This window comes from Canis aureus, chromosome 29 (assembly GCF_053574225.1).
Source record: "Canis aureus isolate CA01 chromosome 29, VMU_Caureus_v.1.0, whole genome shotgun sequence".
Classification (NCBI taxonomy): domain Eukaryota; kingdom Metazoa; phylum Chordata; class Mammalia; order Carnivora; family Canidae; genus Canis; species Canis aureus.
In genome coordinates this window covers 13,897,932-13,917,472 of record NC_135639.1, presented here as the reverse complement: position 1 = coordinate 13,917,472, position 19,541 = coordinate 13,897,932, and the positions used below count along the sequence as shown (strand labels likewise).

The following is a 19,541-nucleotide window of genomic DNA, read 5'->3' as shown; positions in this document are numbered from 1 at the left end:
CGGGGATGAGAAGTTCTTTAGTAGGCACGATAAAAGGTCACTATCACCCTGTTTGAACTCATTACAGTGAGGATGTGTTGCTCTTAGAATTCGGACAAGAACAATAGAAACGCAAAAGAAGGGGCACATGGGTGGCTCAGTTGGTTGGGCGTTGGACTCTTGATTTTGGCTCAGGTCAAGATCTCAGGGTCATGAATCAAGCCCCATGTGGGACTCCATGCTCAGTGTGGGGTCTGCTTGAGATTCTCTCCCTCTCCCTCTGCCCCTCTTCCTGTTGTGTGCTCTTGTGCAAGCTCTTTCTTTCACTCTAAAAGAAATAAAATCTAGAAAGAAAGAAAAAGAAAGAAAGAAAGAAAGAAAGAAAGAAAGAAAGAAAGAAAGAAAGAAAGGAAGGAAGAAAGAAAAAAGAAAAGACAAAAGAAACAAAATGGAGGCAAAAAAGAATAAGGAAGGCCACTGGCAGAGTGCAAAGACCCGATTTGGGAGCCCAGGATGGGCTGACTCATAAAGCCACAAGAAGGCAGCTTAGCCCACGAAGGCCTGGGAGACGAGAGGCAGGCTCCTTCCATCACCAATCGCCGGCCCCTCCCTATGAGAGAATCAAACATCCCATCTGCAGCCACAGGATGTGCAGAACCTTCCCCTAGAGGAGTATCCCTCCCTGCTCCACTGTTAGATTTGAACATGTGACTTGCTCTAGCAATCAAATGTGAGTAGATGAGACATGCAGAGTTTGAGCAGAAGTTTTAAGAGCCGTTGTGTGGTTCCACCAGCTGTGTTGCTCTTTCCTCTTCGTGTGTTCTTGACAGTGGCAGCTCCCTTAGTCTGGGCCCCAGAATGAAGACACATGGCGCAGAGCCACAGCCAACTGGCAACCACCACGTAATAGAAGGGAGAAGCCCTAGTGCAGCAAGCCACTGAGCCGTGGGGATGTTTGTTATGCAGCCTTACCTCATCCTCATGAAAGCTAATACATGAGCAAAGAGCCCCCCCCCAAAAAAAAGTATTTATTGAGGACATATTGTGTGAAGAACCCAGACTCAAGCTAAGAGCGAAAGGATAAGTATAGAGAATGTGAGAAGTGTGCACACTGGAAAGGATCAGAATATGCCACCTCCCAATATGCCACTTGGGCATAAGAACCATTTTGAGCTAGAGGTAAATGAGAATCAAAAGATGCAGAACAACATCTTCCCAGAGTTTCTCTTATCTAAGTGCAGAAAATTCTGGAAAATGGGACTGCCATAAATCCCCACCTCCCCTTATATTGACCTTCCCACAACTTGCTACCCTTGGAAATCTAATAACGTTTTCCTTTGTCTTGTCACTTCTTTACTAACTTATTATTCTTTGCTAAGAGGCTATATAAGTAGCCAGGTCTCACCACCGTTTTTCTCTGTCTTTTGTTGGTCGAATTTAACAGAGCCCCAGTCTGAGAATCTAAAAGGGTAGGAGGAAGAAAAAGCTCTTTCCTCCCCTACAAAGGCCGTACTTGGGGAGATGACACACATACAAACACACACCTACACCTGCTCGGAGCTCACAGAGCAGTGCAGTGTCGTGTGAAAGGCCTGGCAGTGAGGACAGAGGTGATGGGGGGAAGGAGGAAGACGGCAAAAGCCGAGCATCACGTACCCCCTTCCATGTAGGTATCTAAGGCCCATAAGCACCAATCGAGCTGAATCGGGGCATTCTAATAAAACACCAAAACAATCACCAACAGTTTAATCACCCTTCCCTTTGAACCAAAGGCTCCAAGAAAATGCCCACCACTTAGGGATTCTGAACTTTTTGTTAGGAGGATACGTATTCTCCATGGTGTGGAAGAGCCGTTCTTGGATGATACATCCTGTGTCTCTTGGAAATGATCAGAGCGTGAACTGTATTTCCAGAAACCAGCTTTCTCTTTTGAACAAGGCACATCTTTGTGCAAAATGCATTCTCTTAAAGGAGACAAAGGGATGTGAGCAAGATGAAGGGTATAAATACCAAGTTCCCTTCGCCTCCTCGTTTGCTGTGTTATCATGGTTCACTCATAATCTACTTCGTACGAATAGGCCACTTGTAATGATCTCCTTCCTCTAAATCTGGACATTTCTGTTTAAGATCTTCACGCCCCCACACACCCCTTTTGGAAAATGACACAAGGTCCCTTGGTAAAATATTGAAACCCATAAGCACATTGAGCAAAATGTGAAAGTCACCCTTCACCGAGGCCTTCCACCCTTTCCCTAGCAACTGTCACACTGCCCTGCGTGTGCCTCCCCAGACAGGGATATTTGCATTTATAATTTATATGCAGCCTTTGTTTCCCTCCCTCCCTCCTTCCTTCTTTTCTTCCCCCCTCCCTTCAGCAATGGGAAGCTTGCATTTTTCTTTTGGACCACTCACTATTCTTATTTTCTCCTCCTAGTCATTTCTAGGACTGACTTCCTGGAATTTGAATTTATTCACTTGTCTGTTTGTTGGTTTTGACTACTGTGGATGCTAATCTCGTAAAACATCCCACGTGTTGACTTCCGCCAGCAATATCAAGGGGGAAGAGGACTGAGGTGGGTCTGCCAGGAAGTTATTTAAGTTATTTAAGCCAGCCTGGGGTGAAGGTGGCACCAGACTCTGTGATTTGAGGAGTTGGGCCTTGGGAGAGCAGAGCTCGGGGTATCCTGCAGGGCCAGTGTTTCTAGAAGGGGCTCGACGGCCTCATCCTGCACTGGACCTGCCCTCTCGGTGTCCCTGGGATTCCCAGCCAACTGTGCATGGTCTCACTACCCTCACACCCCCGACACCTCTGCTTCCCAGTCCCCTCCTTGCACCCCAAGGCCCACCCACCCCTGCCTGGACCATAGCAAGATCCCTCAGCTGAGGCATCAGGCAAGTTTGTGGGAAAAAATGTTCCTGTGTGTTTCTATGCAACAAAATCAAGTGTATGTGTAGGTGTTCTGTGTTTTTACAAACTCTCCTCCTTGGTTGTTATAAGATTAAAACAATTTTCTCCCTCAGTAAATGCTTCCCTTCAAAACCACTGGAAGTACATAATTCACCAGCCCATTTGCGGCTTCTATTTTCTTGGAGCTGGGAGGAAATCATGATTGTGGGGCCTGTTTCCTTCTAAGAGGCCAAGGTTGAGCAAGTGATGGACAAGAAGAAGTAATGTTTCGATGACATCTCTGATCAATGTTTCATTTATTTTGAAGTTCAAAAAAGATAGGTGAGCATCATAAGTCCTTTGGGAAGGCAGGGATAGCAGGTTTTGAGGTAAATTACTCTTTTATCCTCAGTAAATTTAATGGACACTTTCATTAAAACTACAGGGAATTCTAAGGTAGTTCTATTCCTATTTTAAAACTATAGCTGAGGATTTTTTTAAATCCCTGGATCGTTTTTGCCGCTGAGAAATCTAAACATTTCAGAGATGTGGCACATTTTATTTTCCTTCCCCATTTATGGGGAATTCACATGCACCGGAGAACACAGAAACGTTACTTCAAATCACAACGGATTTCAAGGAAAAACGTACACAAAAGGAGAAAATTAAAAAGCCTGCCTGGCCGATGGGGGAGGGGGGGCGGTGAGGGCGGGGATACCAACTTTCGTTTGTCCTTAAAAAAATAAATTCACCTGCCACTGATCAGCAATGTCAGTTTGCTACCACGCTATTGAAAAAGCATTCCCGCTGACTGTAAACTGCTCTATATATGTGACTGTTTACATAATTACACAGTGAAACATTGCAATCTTTTGGATTTAATACATGTTTTAACAAGCCCTTCAACTACAGTGTAGGCTTCTATAATCAAATCAAGCCTTTTCAATTAAAACACAATTAGAAAAGGTGTCATGGTATCACTGTTACCCTTGGCTGCATGAAAAGATTCAAGAATCGCCTGGCTGGAAACCCGAGCTAACCCAACATGCCTGAGCTGAAATGCCATTTCAGACTCCCAGGGAGGGCACCTGCGGGCCCTGGGTCCCGAGTGAGACACGCAGACGATCCTCCTTGGGCCATTCCTCTGTGTGGGACAGAAGGCTACCGATGAAAAGCCCCAGGGTGCCTGGAAATGTTGAAGATATCTGTGGCTCTGAGCTTGACCCCAAGTGCCAACAAGCATGTCACGGACCAGAAGTGGTGGGTGCAAGGTTACCAGGGAGGTATCCACCTCGCCCTGACATTAGTTTGTAGCACATGGGATTCTAGAGGTAGAAACTCTTTCCGACATTGCCTAATCTCACTGCTTCATTTTAGTGATGTAGAATAGGGGCTCACAGGGGATACATGATTTGACAAAGGCCACAATGTTTAGTTTAATCGTGCTCTGAAATGAGGTAAAATGTGCACCCCCTCTCTTGGCCCTAACCTCTAGTTAGAGCAGACATGCAAAGGAGCTCTAGTTCACCGAGCTCAGGGTGGCCTTCGGGAGAAATGGCTCAGTTCCTTCTCACAGCTCAGTAACAAAAAGTCAGACGTGGAAGGTTGGTGTAGTGGGTTGAATGGTGGCCTCCCTAAAAGACATGTCCATATCAAATCCCTCAATCTCATGAATGTTATATTTGGGAAAGGGGTCTTTGTAGGTATAATTCGGGATCCTGAGATAAAATCATCCTGGATTATCTAGGTAGGCCGTAAATTTGATGACAAGGGTCCTTATGAGGGGCATATAAAGGACACATATAGAGAAGATGCGGTGAAGGTAGATGACATGGATGTGAGCCAAGGAACACCTAGGGCCATGAGAGCCAGAACAGGCAAGGAAGGATTCTTCCCTGGAGGCCACAGTGGGCACTGCAGCCATGCCTTTGCCTTGATTTTGAACTTCTGGCCACAGAACCATGAGAGAACAAACTTCTGTGGCTTTAAGCCACCCAGTCCATGGTATTGGTTACAGAAACCTAATACAGCCAGCAAAATGCAATGGCCACTCAAGCTCTCTGCCCAGGGAGGCTGTTACAAACCGAATGTGTGTGTGCCCTGAAAGTCCCTATACTGAAACCCTATGCCCCAAGGTCATGGTGTTTGGAGGTGGGGCTTTTGGGAGGTAAGTAGGCTTGGATGAGGTCCTGAGGGTGAAGCACTCATGGTGGAATCGGTGCCCTTCTAAGAGGATGAAGAGACCAGAGCTGTCTCTCCCCACCACTGTGGGGTGGGGACACTGTGAGGACACAGGGAGAAGTCAGCAGTCTACCACCCGAAAGAGGACTCTCACCAGAGCCTGGCCATACTGGCACCCTGATTTCTGACTTCCAGCCTCCAGTGCCGTGAGAAATAAGTTTCTGTTGTTGGTAAACCGCTCAGTTTATGGTAGTATTTGTTATAGCCCAAGCTAAGACAGAGGCTGACCAAATATATGACATCAAGGGCTCCTTTGGTTTCAGGCTGGCTTAGCCACTGCACAGACTAGGGGAGGGAGGGAGGGAAGAAGGGACGGAGGGGGGCAAGAGAGGTGAGATACGAATCTCAGGCTCCCCTCCATGGAGTCACTGTGAGCTGCCTGTGCCTCTCATCCCCATGGTCACAGCTCCTCTCAAGGCGGCCCTCCCCATGGAACTGTCTGCTTCTAGGTCCACAACTGGCTCCCTCCCCTCACCCCTAGAGATGTAGAGGCTACACCAGCCCTGCAGTCACTAGCCGCAGTCCTATGTACAACTCTGCAAACAGTCCCTTTATCAAAACACCTTCACATGAATCAAGCTGAGCACACCATGCATATGCTGCCAAGACCCCAAGTAACATGGTCTGTTGAAGCAGTGATACTTCCATGTCCTCGGGTGGCACATTTTCCCCCAGGAGATCAGTGCATTGTCACCGTCTCTCTATGACAGAGGGGTGGTGCCTGTGACCGTGCCACTCTGCCCAAGAGGGAAGTGAGGCTCACAGAGGTGAGCTGAATTTTCAACGGTTACAAGTTTGGAGCAGAGCGAGGATCCCCAGCAGCCCGTAAGCCCCACTTCTAGCTCTTTCCTATATTAAGTTGTAGTCTTGGGGCAGATCTGTGATCCTCAGGCTGTGCCTCCTCGGTCACCGCCGTGGCAGACATCACTGATCAATCACGACACTCTTTCAGATTCACACCAGCCTTTGTCATGGGATCTTTCCCCTGCTCAGCATTCTAGAAGGCAATAAGACCCAACAGCATTGGTGGGCCAGTGTGCCCTTCCTCCTACCATCTCACGGGTGCACCTCTAGCCTTGAGGAGCTGGGAAGGAGGGGAGCAGCCAGGAAAGTAAGTTTAGATGCAAGTGAGGCCATGTAACCTCCCCCTCTGTTGATCATCCTCAGACACCTTCAGCAAAAACTCACATGACCGAGATCCTTTTGGTCTGATGTATGTGTTTTGGGATGTAACATGGTAGCAGGCTCATTTCCAAGCTAAGCACTGTCATGATCCTATGAGCACCTTAGAGGCACTACCAAGTCCTTCGGTCAAGAGACCTGTGGGGCTTTCAAGCATTGTCCTACAGCTGCTTATTTCCAGAAGCTCTTTTTGCACCATTCAACTGACCCATATCCAGTGGACATCCTGTCTCACAGAATAGTTTCTGCTGTAATTATGACAAGATTCACAATGACCCTGCCATCTTCCTTTATTCTTTTTTTTTTTTTTTAAGATTTCATTTATTCATTCATGAGAGACACACAGAGAAAGAGAGAGGCAGAGACACAGGCAGAGGGAGAAGCAGGCTTCCTGCAGGGAGCCTGATGTGGGAATCGATCCTGGATCCCTGGATCACGACCTGAACCAAAGGCAGACACTCAACTGCTGAGCCACCCAGGTGTCTCTATTCTTATTTTTTTATTTTTTTAGTTTACTTATTCCTGAGACACACACACACACACAGAGGCAGAGGGAGAAGCAGGCTCCCTGCGGGGAACTCCATGTGGAATCCAATCCCAGGACCAGGGGATTATGACCTGACCCAAAGGCAGATGCTCAACCACTGAGCCACCCAGGTGCCCCATCTTCCTTTATTCTAATCATGGTTTCAGAGTGCCTCCCTTAGAGGACAGATGGCTTTTCAAGTCCCGTGGTCCTTGGCTTTCATAAGTTTGAGCAGCTCACTCTCTTGTGCCACCTTTATTTAAGGCCCCTCTCCCCCACCTTCCCTGTCCTGCTCATACTTCCCTGCAGCCACTAAGGTGGTGCCACCCACCAGGCAGCAGTTGAGTGGGGCTCCCCCAGCGGAGAGGTGAGGCAAGTGAAGAGGGACAGTTAATCTGGGGAGGAAGAAAGCAGCACAAACCACCACCACTGGGGCTATTCCTAATTGTAGCTCTCTGCTAAGGGGGTTCCATGTGGCCCCTTCGCACAGAGGGAGCTCTGCAGCGGGGCACACCTGGATTCAAAGCCAGGCCTGCGCCTCTCTAGCTTGAGTTTGGTCAACTTTCTACATTTCTCTAAAGCTCTCAGTGTGCTTGTTTATAAAAATCGAGACAAAAATGGGCATTTGTGCTCTCAGGGTTAAGAGGAGGATTAGATGGAAGAGTCCAGTGAAGGGAACAGCCTGCTGCCTGGCTCACAGGAAGTGCCCACGACGACGCTGAGGAGGATGTTTCTAGCAGCCATGCGGGGGACTGCCTGCCGAAGGAAGTCTCGCTTCTGGGACCCGGGAGTCCTGGGTCACTCCCTGGCTGCCCCCAGGCTGGAATGCTCTTTGCTGTCTGGCGCCTCCCCAGGCTGCCCCTGCCACTGCGTCTGCTCCTGAGGGGTCCCCTGGGCTTAAAGGAGCTCAGTAAGGAGCCCTGTGGGGACACCTGGGTGGCTCAGCGGTTGGGCACCTGCCCTCAGCTCAGGGCGTGATCCCGGGGTCCTGGGATCGAGTCCCACGTCGGGCTCCCCCACAGGGAGCCTGCTTCTCCCTCTGCCTGTGTCTCTGCCCCTCTCTGTGTGTCTCTCATGAATAAATAACTAAAATCTTTTTTAAAATATATATATATTTTTTAAAAAGAGCAGTGTTGACACTCTCCCAGACTGATGCTTCCCTTGGGTGCAAACAGATGGGAGAACACGGAAAGGGAAGACCTTCAGAGCAGACAGCGGGACCCTTACAGTCTCACGGCACAGGGTCCCTGGGTAGGGATGCAGGTGGTGGGTGGAAGGCTGTGTGGACGAGAGAAGCAAGCAAGCCAAGACCCCCGGAGTGTGAACTCTGAGCCGCCAAGCTTAACAAACAAACCCTCCAGCCAGGTGAAGGCAGATCTCCAGGCCAGGAGGTGTGTCCTGAGCGTCACAAGGGGTTCCTTCTTTTGTTTTGTTGCCTCCCTGCCTTGGCCTCTCACTCCCCTTATTAATTGTGATTCTCTAGCTTTACCCTCCGAGGTGGAGATTAAATGCTGAGCTGGCGGGAAGCGCTCTCGAAACCTGCAAGCACTGCATTTGCAGGCCTTGCTCCCAGGGACCTGCTCGGCCCTCCGCCCGCCCAGGCCCAGGCACTTCCATTCAACTGACCTTTTGCCATCATAGACATTATCAGCCACATCGGTAGGTGCTAATCCCTCCTGATTGGAAAAGGATTTTTCCCTTTCCTTGCCTTCCACCACCTCCCTCCCCTTTTATGCTTGAAGGTAAAGTTATGTTTCAAAATAATCTCTTGCATCTAAATATACTGTTTTTAGGGGCGCCTGGGTGGCTTGGTTCAGTTGAGCGTCTGCCTCTGGCTCAGGTCATGATCTCAGGGTCCTGGGATCGAGTCCCCTGTGTTGGGCTCCCTGCTCAGAGGGAAGTCTCTCTGTCCCTCTGCCACCCCCACCCCGGTACCCCCTGCCCTGCTCCTGCACTCGTGCTCTCTCTCTCTCAAATAAATAAATAATTCTTATAAAAGTAAATAAGCATACTCTTTTTGTAAGCATAGAACTTTCATATTCATTTACTCGATTTGGAAAATTTAAAAACAAGTGCCTCAGAGGACCTGCAGATTGTCAAATCCAATGGTTTCCAAAGTGTGGCTCTGTGGCCAGCAGCATCCACACTACCTGGGAACTCATTAAAAAGGCAAATTTTCAGGGCACCTGGGTGGCTCAGTGGTTGAGCGTCTGTCTTCAGCTCAGGGCGTGATCCTGGGGTCCTGGGATGGAGTCCCACATCAGGCTCCCCACAGGGATGAGGTGGTCAGGGAAGGCTTCCCGGAGGTCACGTTTGAGTTGGATCTAAAGGATGAGCAGGAGTTGGTGACATGAACAAGAGAAGGCAGAGGCCACGACTTATGCAAAAACACTTTGGAGCAGAAAGCACTTGGCCTCTTCCAGAAACCCTGGTATGGCTACAGCTTGGTGAGTGAGGAGAGTGGCTGAAGCAGAGAGAGAGAAGGAGAGCCAGGCACACAGAAGAGTGAAAGAGAAGATAGAGAGGGGAGCTGAGGCTGCGTGGGCCTCTGATGGCCCCACCCAGGTCCCCTAAGACGGGCTTGGGCTCCTGACCCTCCAGCCACCTCTGAAGGGCTCCTTCCACTACCTGCACTCCTGCTCTGCCTGCTAGAGGGGCCTCATGCTGGAATCACACAGCCTCTGCTTGATCCTCCAGGTGTAGGAAACTCTCACCCTCCCTCATCTCTGAAACAAGGTAGCCTGTCTACATTTGGAAAGTTCTAATTGGCCTTTCATTATATGGAGTCAGTTCTGATTCCTCTTTCTTCAGGTATTGAAAAAAGCGGCCAGCTTGCCCTCCCCACCCCTTATCTCCTCTTTGTCCAGAGTCCAGACATCTTCACACCCATGACAAGGCTGTGTGGCAGCTCTGGGATCAAATCGCCTGCATGCCAGCCTGGCTCTGTCACTGAAGCATGACCCTCTAGGCCTCAGTTTCCTCCTATGCAAACTAGGCTTAGTAGGAAGAACCCCTAAGGTGTAGGTTTGCTGTGACATTTAAGAGGCATAAAGCACATGAAGGGATTCAGAAGCATTCTGTGAGGGCTAGCCACTATTGGGGCCTGCTTTCCATTTGTAGGGCCGCCCTGCTGTCCCTCCCTAGATGGCACCATCCATGAGTGGCCACCTGAATTGGCCACAATGCAATGGGCTTATTCCCTCCCAATCCGGCATCTGCCTTCCAGAATAAAACCAGAGTCTGAGTAGGAGAGAGAAGGCTTGTCGCTATAGTGATGGGAAAACCCTTAGGCCCTGCGCCTGTGACATGAGCACACTGTATATTTGCTCCCAGCCTTAGTAAGAGGACAGGACGCTCACACTGTTGGGAGAATGGACGCATCTAGAAGGGAGCAGCTTCTGCTTCTGGGTACAAGGGGGTGGCTGGCGGCAGACCACCTACCTCTCCCACGGGTAGCAGGATGGAAACAGAGGTCCCTGATGATCCAGCTGCATGAAGGCACGAGAGCTGCAGAACCAGCTAGGACCGGAGAGCAGTGGTTCACACAGTCTGTTTTGAACCCAAGTGTGTGTGTCTCTCTCCTACTTTTTTTTTATTAGCAGTTTCATCTTCTCACAGGCTTTGGGGATTGCTGTGAACCCCGCAGTTGGGGAATGCACCATCCTGTCCCCATCTGGGTCACCTGTAAATGGCCAGAGGGGTGCATTTCCTCTGCCTCAGATCCAAAATGCAAAAATAAAACAAAAAAGCAAGCAAACAGTAACCCAGGGAAGGGATTTGGGAGGTGCTAACAAATCAAGCAGACTGTCCAAGGTGAGGTGGACAGGGGGAGGACTCACTCTGCCGTTCCCCCTCGCACTGCGCACCCCGTGCATCTGCCCCCAGGTGCCAGCTGCTGCCTCGAACCTTTCAGTCTGTTCTCCCTGCTGCTTGTCATCTCCTGGGGACGATGCTCAAAACCAGAAAGCTTGTCATTGGAAGGGCTGCATCCCTAAGCAGTGCATCTATCGGACAAAATAGCTACCTCGAAGGATTCGTGTTTCTGCTCTGGCTCTCTCCTCCCACACCCCCAAGACGAAGGAGTTGTGGCACTGATGGTAACACACATTTATTGAGCATTTACTGTGTACCAGACACTGAGCCCTTTACATGTATTGATCTAAAGATCCTCTCTCGTATGTATCTAGTGTGTCTTCATTTTATGAAAGAAGGAAACAGAGCTCAGAGAATAGGTCACCTGCAGAGTTCGTGACAGCGTATCCAAAACCCAAGTGCCATCTGACCGCATGGCCCTCATGCTTAACACCATTGGGTTTATCCTGTCTTTAGTCGCTTGTGGCTCCAAGCATCTACTCTCTCTGAAACATCTGTAGGGTCTGGCCCCTGACAGAGGAGTGAGTGACTGAGCTTACAAATCCCCCACATCAATGGAAGAACGTTGGCCACCTGCCAGGCCAAAAGATCCTCCAAATGAGAGTCTGATCCATGCCGCTCTTGACCTTTCTCAGGACCAAGCCTGACTTCACAGCCCCCTGAGTCATTTCACTGAAGGAGCCAGTGGATGATGGGCTTTATGTTTCAGGTTCCTGACTTAGCATCACATGGCTGATGTGACATGAGGCAACTGGAGGCCTTAAGGGGCGCCATCTTGCCGGCATGCGACAGCTCTGAAGTCTCATTCAAGTGGCCTGTGTGGCCATGGGCTCTAGGAAAATCTGCTGTTCACTGTTTTTTTAAATGGAGGTTTTCCTTCTTTTCAGGGTGACTGAAGTCTTTCTAATGAGAAATGCCAAGTTTAAGGTCACCTCAAATCCTCAACGGTTTTTTGGAACACGCCTTACAAGATTCCTTCTGATGCTGAATGTTATAAAAGGCTCCCAACTACCCATTTGTTCAGCTATTTTACTGTGACTGAGTTTATTTTCCTAAAGGGAAAGCAAACAGCAAGGGCTGTTTTAAAATCATTCCCAAATTGGTCAACGAGGGAGAAAAATTCAGCCACCTGAAAAAAAAAAAACAGAACTGAAGTATTATTTCAGCCATTCAAGTGATGACACGGATGTTTCACCTCTTTCCTCCCTTTTATCAACTATACTGTGGATAGTTGATGAGATCTACAGTTTGCCAGAACCATCTGGATTCCTAACTCTAAACTGTATTCTGGAGTTTGGCAGGATTAAATAATTATTGGAGGCTATTCCTTCTCTCACCCCCATCCAGATTTTTTTTTTTTTTTTTTGGACACCAAACAAATGGAGAAACCCTATCTGCCCCTTGTGCCCAGGGATCTGGAATTGGAACTTCCACCGTCGATGGCTTATGATTTTCCTCAGTGCTCTAGAAGCTTCTGAGATCTAGTCTTTTCCTAACAGAGGCTTTGTCTGTAGTGAATGAACCCTGACTACAAAGCTGGCCTGCTTAAAACAATGGAGTTATAAAGACAATAGGAAAGAAGGTGCTGGCTTAGTGTGCTCAGCACGAACGCCCTACAGAGCCATCTGTGGTGATCTTAGCTGAGCCACTCCTGATGCTGTCAAGTTCAGGGACAGGTGCTCTTCTATTTACCCCTTCCACGGCTCTGGCAGAGGAGGTTCAGTGCAGGCTATGGCACCCAGTATCTCTACGTAATGATTCTGTTTAAAGTTTCCCTGTGCCCCACCACTCCTCGAGATACGCCAGGCTGCCAACAGAAGAAGAGAAGCGGAGAATCGAGACCATTGTTTGAGTATTTTAGGCTCGCTTCCCCTGTGTCCCTCCCCCCTCCAAATACTTCCAAATATGGGTCACTCAAGATAATCCGCAGAATATGAAGATGGTATGAGATCATCTAACTGCTTTCCAAGCGGCAGTTGACAGCAACAGCATGGGTTCCGTGGCCTGGGTCAGGCACTGGGCAGCCCTCCGGGATTTCACACAGTAGCCAATGAGGCACCGATCCCTGCTGACCCGACCTCCACGAGGACATTCACCCCCAGCTCCCTTGCCCCTGCAGGGCCAGGTCCTCATGGCCTCCCACCTGGGCTGCTACATCAGCCCCATCTGGTCTCCATGCCCACTGCCCTCACCCCACCCCATCTTGCCCCTGCCACACGCTGCCACTGGGTTGCTCCAAATAGGAACAAACCTGATCACATTGGTCCTCTCCGTAAGGGCGCGGACAGCTCTCCCTAAGCCATGGAATAAAGTCTAAACTGGTCGCCCCATCATCAGAGCTCCAGGCCGTAGCCTCTGAGCCTTACTGTCCCTCAGTCCCGCGAGCCCCACCACTCAGGGGAAGCCCATGTCACCCACTCATCCTCTCCGTTCTTCTTGGCCACTCGATGCTGAGCAGAACCACAGTGACATTGGGAGGGGGGGACACAGATGCATCTCCACACACCGCCCCCACCAAAGCAAGTGCCACAGCATGTCCCCAACAACACACGGATGGAATGGCCTGATGTCCCCGAGGGAAAATGTACCTGTCCGAGATGAGAAATGTTAGAACAAGGGATGTGGCCGAACGTGATTCACAAATCACAGTTCCATGCGATCGGTGGGTGTGAAGAGCAACATTTGTCTGATGAGAGAAATTTCAAACAAAGGAAAATAATGGACACCAAAAGGCGGACAGACATCCCCCCATCACACCCCAGTGAGCCCCCTGGAGTGGCAATCTTGCCTGCTGGCCACCCCTCCTGGGGTGCACCTTGCCCTGGTCTGTGAACTCTACGCCAGCCCTCACTGCCCACGGGCTCTTGCTTCCTGTCTCTGGGCCTCTCTGGTGCTCACAGCTGACTGGGCACTCTGGTTCCATCCTTTCTAGGAAAGACCTGCAGAAAGGAAGGTAGTCCCTGACCTGGGACCCCCTGATTTTCTTCTTCCTCACAGAGAGCCCCACCTTGGGCAGCCCAGGCCCTGTCTCCTGGGACTCTATATTTTACCCACAGTGGTTATTTACTGGTTCCCAACTCACATTTTCCCAGCTTCCAAATCCTGCTTTTGCCAGCCTTTCTGCCCCCAATGCTCATAAACCACCCTGCAGCCCCCACACCCCTCTTGCTATACAGCTCCACTTCTTAGATTTCCTGGATCCACCCACGCCCAACCCCAACAAACAGGAAAGAAGTGTCCCCATTATGCGTTACCTAGGATGGGTAGGAACTGTCTACAGAACAGTGACAATATGGGGATGTCATTGTATTAAATAATCTGCGTGCTGGAAACGTGCCTTATGAGATCTGTGCGTGGTCATATGTGTTTAGGAATAATTTATATGTTTCTAATGGTAGAGATAGGCTGTATGAATTAGCTGTATTAGAATTAGACAAATATGTCTTAATCAGTAAAATACAGAAAAACCAAGGAAAAATAATACATTTTCTGCATTTTGACAAACATCTTGGTCAACAGGATACTTCTTGACATAGGAATATCAAAGAGAAAGGGACTCTTTTTGCCATTTTAGGGACCACAATAGAGGTGGGAGGTGGATTTGGGGATTTATGCAGAAGACAGTCCCTGTGATCACCTGGGGGGACACAGGTGGCACTCAACCCATGCAGGGACTCAGGAGAGGCGCCTGCCGGTTATTTCTGCCGCTGGTGCAGCCACCAAGGTTGTAAATACATGTCAGCCCTCAGTCCTCATCAGACATGACCCATCTATACCAGTCAACATAGCAGACCACCCCCTCCTCCTAGAAATAACTCCTCCATTTGACTTTTAGGACATCTGGTTTTCCTCTTCCATCCACGGTGCAGCAACTCGGACTTCTTCACTGGTGGGTTTTTCATCTCTGTGAGCTTTCATTGTGGGAGAGTGCCCTTTGGCAGCCATCTGCACCTCAGCAACTGGTGACTCCTCTTGCCATTTGCTCAGACCAAAAGTTCCAGCGTTGTTTTGCCTTCCCTTTGTCACACCCCACATTCAGTCACCAGAAATCCTGGGGCTTCCCCTCCAGCATCTGTCTGCATCTCACCACTGCCACCCCTGTCACCCTAAGCTGAATCAGCACTGTCTCTGTACCTTGCAATAGTTCCCTAACAGGCCCCTCTGCCTCTCCTCTGCCCGCCCCACTCCCCACCAAAGTGTACTCACAGCATGACCTCTGGGATCCTTCAAACATCTAAGTCAGATCATGCCACTCCTTCACTCAAAACCCTGGCTTCCCAGCTTAGAGGAGAAGCTGGCCATCCTGCAAGGCTCCACCTGGCCTCATCTCTGGCCTCTTTGCTGGACCTCCAACACACAGGCAACCCCTACCTCAGGACTTTTGCAGCAGCTGTTCCTCAGCCCAGGTTGCTCCTCCCTCAGATATTCACATGATTTGGTCACATACCCTCCTCAGGGTGCTGCTCAAATGTCACCTTCTCAGTGAAGCCCCGTCTGGACTTCTTATTCTAAATTCTAACCCCATGTCCACCCCATCTTTCCCTCTCCCCCATTCAGCTTTAGTCTTTTTCTATATCATCTGACAGAGTTGTTAAGATTTGTGTATATACATGCATACACACAAACACACACTAGAATGTAAGCTCCATAAGGACAAGAACTTTTATGTTTTATTCACAGGTGCGTCTTAACATCTAGAACAGCATTTGGTACATAATAGATGATAAATAACACTTTTTGACTGGTTTGTGGTTCCATTTTGATTCACTGGAATCACTTGATATCTTGACTGCGTGGGAAGAATCCCTGGGCCCCAGGGGATAGGATGGCAAGTCAGTCTACCATAGTACCCACTGGGGGCATCGCAGGGCTGGACTCACCTGTAAAGTTTCTCTGTGCCTTTCACATCTCAAGATCTTCAGAGCCTACCATGGGGCCTAAAACAACATGAGTCGATAGATGCTTTTTCAACTAATAAAATCCAGATAATTCAGGTCAAAGAGGAACCTGAATTAAAGGAGATAATATGATACCACAGATGTGGTTCAAACGATTCTTTTTCTTGTTCTGCTCATTCTCTGGTGGTTGCTGAGGCAACCACATCACTTGTATGTAGCAGTATATCACTTTGGGCACAGTAAGTTGAACACCTGAGTTTACCTGAGGACGTGGAGTTTCTGAGTAGCTTCCCACATTCACACTTGCTCCTGTCATTGTCAAATAGGAACCTCCTCCATTGTGAATGGAGGGGGCACAGAATAAGTCATCATAAGCCTTGGATTCTAGACTTCCCTCCACACTTACCAGCCTTTGCATGACTTTAACCCATGTGATCCTGTTTCTTCATCTGAAGTTAATTCTCTTATCATAAGAAAGTAACTGGCTAGTGAATTTGGTGCATCCAATTCAAAAATGATTGTTAAAGGAGACTTATGGTTTACGAACAAGTAGAAAGCAAGAATCACCAGGACCCACTGCAGGCTCAGAAAGAAAAAGCTCTGTCAGATAAATTGTCTCTTTCTTTGATAGGATTACTAGACTGGTAGAGATGAAATAGATCAAGGATTTAGGAATTGAATGGGGCATTTGATAAGTTCAATGGGGTTGCCATATGGATTGGATGCAAGGACTAATGAATTGGGTATGAAGACCACTGGGTGGCTTGGGGACTGGTTGGATACTGTTATTCAGGGGCTGAAATTCAATGATCTCAGAGAGAGGTTCTGAACTCAGGACCTCAAGCATCTGTTCTTGGCAAAGTCCTGCTGAACATGTTTAGCATTGGCTTGAACAAAAACCCTAAAGAGGATATGTCTATTACATTTGTGGATAGGCTGAAGGACAAAGATATGACCAGGGTCAGAATCAATATACAAACCAATCTCATAGACTATTAACAGTGGGTTGAATCCAAACTTATTAAATGGAAAAGCCAATGTGCTACCTTTAGCTTCTCAGGGCAACCAGTCCAGGTATAGAGTGTGGGAAGCACAGCACAGAAGCAGAAGACCTGAAAAAGTGTGATGGTTTTCTCTTGACATGAGTCAAAATGTGATGTTGTTGTGTAGACCACCGCACTCTATTCTATGTCATCCCCTCCCACAAAAAGCTATCTTTGTCTTTGGTTATATTCATGGAATTGTATCCACAGGTGTGAGGTCCATCCCACTGTGCACACTCCAGTGGTTTTACATCTACAATACCATAAAAAATAATAAAATTTTAGGAATAAACTCAACAGAAGTGTGAAACTTATACTCTGAAGACCAGAACACTATTAAAAGAAATTAAAGAAGACCTAAGTAAATGGGAAGACATCCTATGTACATGGATCGGAAGACTTACTATCGTTGGCATGGCAATACTCCCCAAATGGACCTACAGTTTAAGCACAATCTATGAAAATCTCAGCTGGCTTCTATGTAGAAATTGACAAGCTGGTTATAAATTCATATGGAAATGCAAGAGATCCAGAATAGCCAAAACAATCTTGAGAAATGAGAACAAGGTTGGAAGACTCATACTCTAATTTCAAAACTAACTACAGAGCTTCAATAATTAAGACAGTTTGGTACTTGATAAGGACAGACAGATCAATGGAGCATACTTAAAAGTTCAGAAATATACCCTTGCATTTATAATCGGTTGATTTTTGACAGGGATGCTAAGACAATTTAGTAGGAGAAAGGAATAGTATTTTTAATAAATGGTGCTGGGACAACTGGGTATCATACAAAAACAGTGAGCTGACCTCTTCATTACACTATATTCAAAATTGGATTCAAAATAGATGAAAGACCTAAATGTGAGAGCTAAAATGATGAGACTCTTATTAAAAGAAACAAAAGAAGAAAAAATGGACATAATCTCTGTGACCTTAGATTAGGCAATGGTTTATTAGATACGACACCAAAAGAACAAGCAAAAAGAAGGAAAAAAGTAGATAAATTTGTCTTAATCAAAATTTAAAACTTCTGTGCTTCAAAGGACACTATCAAAGGAATGAAAAGACAATCCACAGGATGGGAGAAAATATTTGAAAATCATGTATCTGATGAGGGAGTATGTATATCTAAAGTATGTATCTAGAATATATAAATAACTTTTATAAGAAAATAATAAAAAGATACAACTCAATTTAAAAATGGGCAAAAAATCTGAAATAGACACTTCTTCAAAAAAGATACAGAAATGGCCAACAGGCCAACATCTATAGACGTTAGTGAAAAGCAAATCAAAACACAATGATATATCACTTCACACCCACAAGGATGACTATAATCAAAAAGACAGATAGTACCTCATGATCCAGCAATTGCACTACTAGATAATGACCCAAAGAATATAAAAATACTAATTCAAAGGGGCACATGCACCCCAATGTTTACTGCAGCATTACCTATAATAGCCAAATTATGGAACAGCCCAAGTGTCCACCTACTGATGAATGGATAAAGCGGATGTGATATACATATACAATGGAATATTACTCAGTCATAAAGAATGAAATCTTGCCATTTGCAATGACATGGATGGGGCTAGAGAGTAGTACACTAAGTGACATTAAGTGAATCAGAGAATGACATATACCATATGATTTCACTCATATGTGGAATTCAATAAACAAAACAAATGAGCAAAGGGGGGAAAAGAGAGAGAGGCAAACCAAGAAACAGACTCTAAGCTATAGAGAACAAACTGGTGATTACTAGATGGGAGGTGGGTGGGAAGGTTGAGTGAAATAAGTGATGGGTCGGGGTGCCTGGGTGCTCAGTTAAGCATCTGACTCCTGATTTTGGCTCATGTCATTATCTCAGTGTCGTGAGATCGAGCCCCATGTCAGGCTCCCCACTGGGCAGGGAACTTGCTTAAAAGTCTCTCTCTCTCTCCCTCTCCCTCTCCCCCTCCCTGCCCCACTTTGCTCCCTCTCACTCTCTTTCTCTCTCTCTCTCAAAGATAAATAAATAAATAAGCAATGGGGATTAGGAGTGTACTTGTCAGATGAGCACCAGGTAGTGCAAAATAGTATTGCACTATTTTGTACCATAAAACTAATATGACACTATATGTTAACTAACTAGAATTTGAATAAAACCTTTAAAAAAAAAACCCACAGATATTCAAACCCTCACACACTGCTGGTTGGAGTGTGAAATGGTGTAGGTATTTTGGAAAACAGTTTGGAGTTCCACAGAAAGTGAAGCACAGACTTACCACACAACCCAGCAATTCTGCTCCTAGGTTTATACTCGGGAGAAGTGAAAACACGCATCCACACAACAGCGTGCAGTGCACAGCATTATTCCTAAGAGCCAGTAAGTGGAAATAATTGCAATGTCCATCATCTGACTAATGAATAAACACAGTGTGATATATCCACACCCTGGAGTATTATTCAGCAACAAAAAGAAGTGAAGTAGTGACACAGGCTTCCACAGGGACCAACCTTAAAAACGCTGTGCCAGAATGGAAGAGGCCGTCACAGAAGATCACATCCTGTACAACTGCATTTACATGAAATGCCCATAACAGGCAACTCTAGGGTGATGAAAAGCAATTAGTAGTTTCCAAGGGCTGGGCTGCGAGTTAGGGGAGAAATGGAGAGTAAGTGCTAATGGGTACGGGGTCTTCTTTTGGGGTGATGAAAACATTTGTAAAACTGATTTGTGATGGCTGCACAACCCCAAGATACACTAAGAGCCATTGGATTATAAGCTATAAATGAGTGAAATGCATGGTATGTGAGTTATAGCTCAAAAATATTAGGAAGAAGAGGAGGTCAGCAATAAACCAGGCCTCAAAACAACAAAAGGCTGTAAAATCACATCCTAGGAGGAAAAGCTGTAGAGACTA

The 19,541-nt window shown here is 47.2% G+C and overlaps 1 protein-coding gene and 1 long non-coding RNA gene across 4 annotated transcripts in view; both read right to left on the bottom strand.

The window, feature by feature from the left end:
* Positions 1-19,541, bottom strand: part of HSPA12A (heat shock protein family A (Hsp70) member 12A) — a 160,797-nt gene that overhangs the window by 118,632 nt on the left and 22,624 nt on the right. The gene's annotated exons all lie outside the window — the stretch shown is intronic.
* Positions 8,844-19,174, bottom strand: LOC144301059 (uncharacterized). Its single transcript, XR_013367797.1, has 4 exons — positions 15,569-19,174; positions 13,277-13,374; positions 12,381-12,495; positions 8,844-11,817 (listed from the first exon to the last, which is right to left on the bottom strand). It is a non-coding gene; the product is annotated as an uncharacterized LOC144301059 (long non-coding RNA).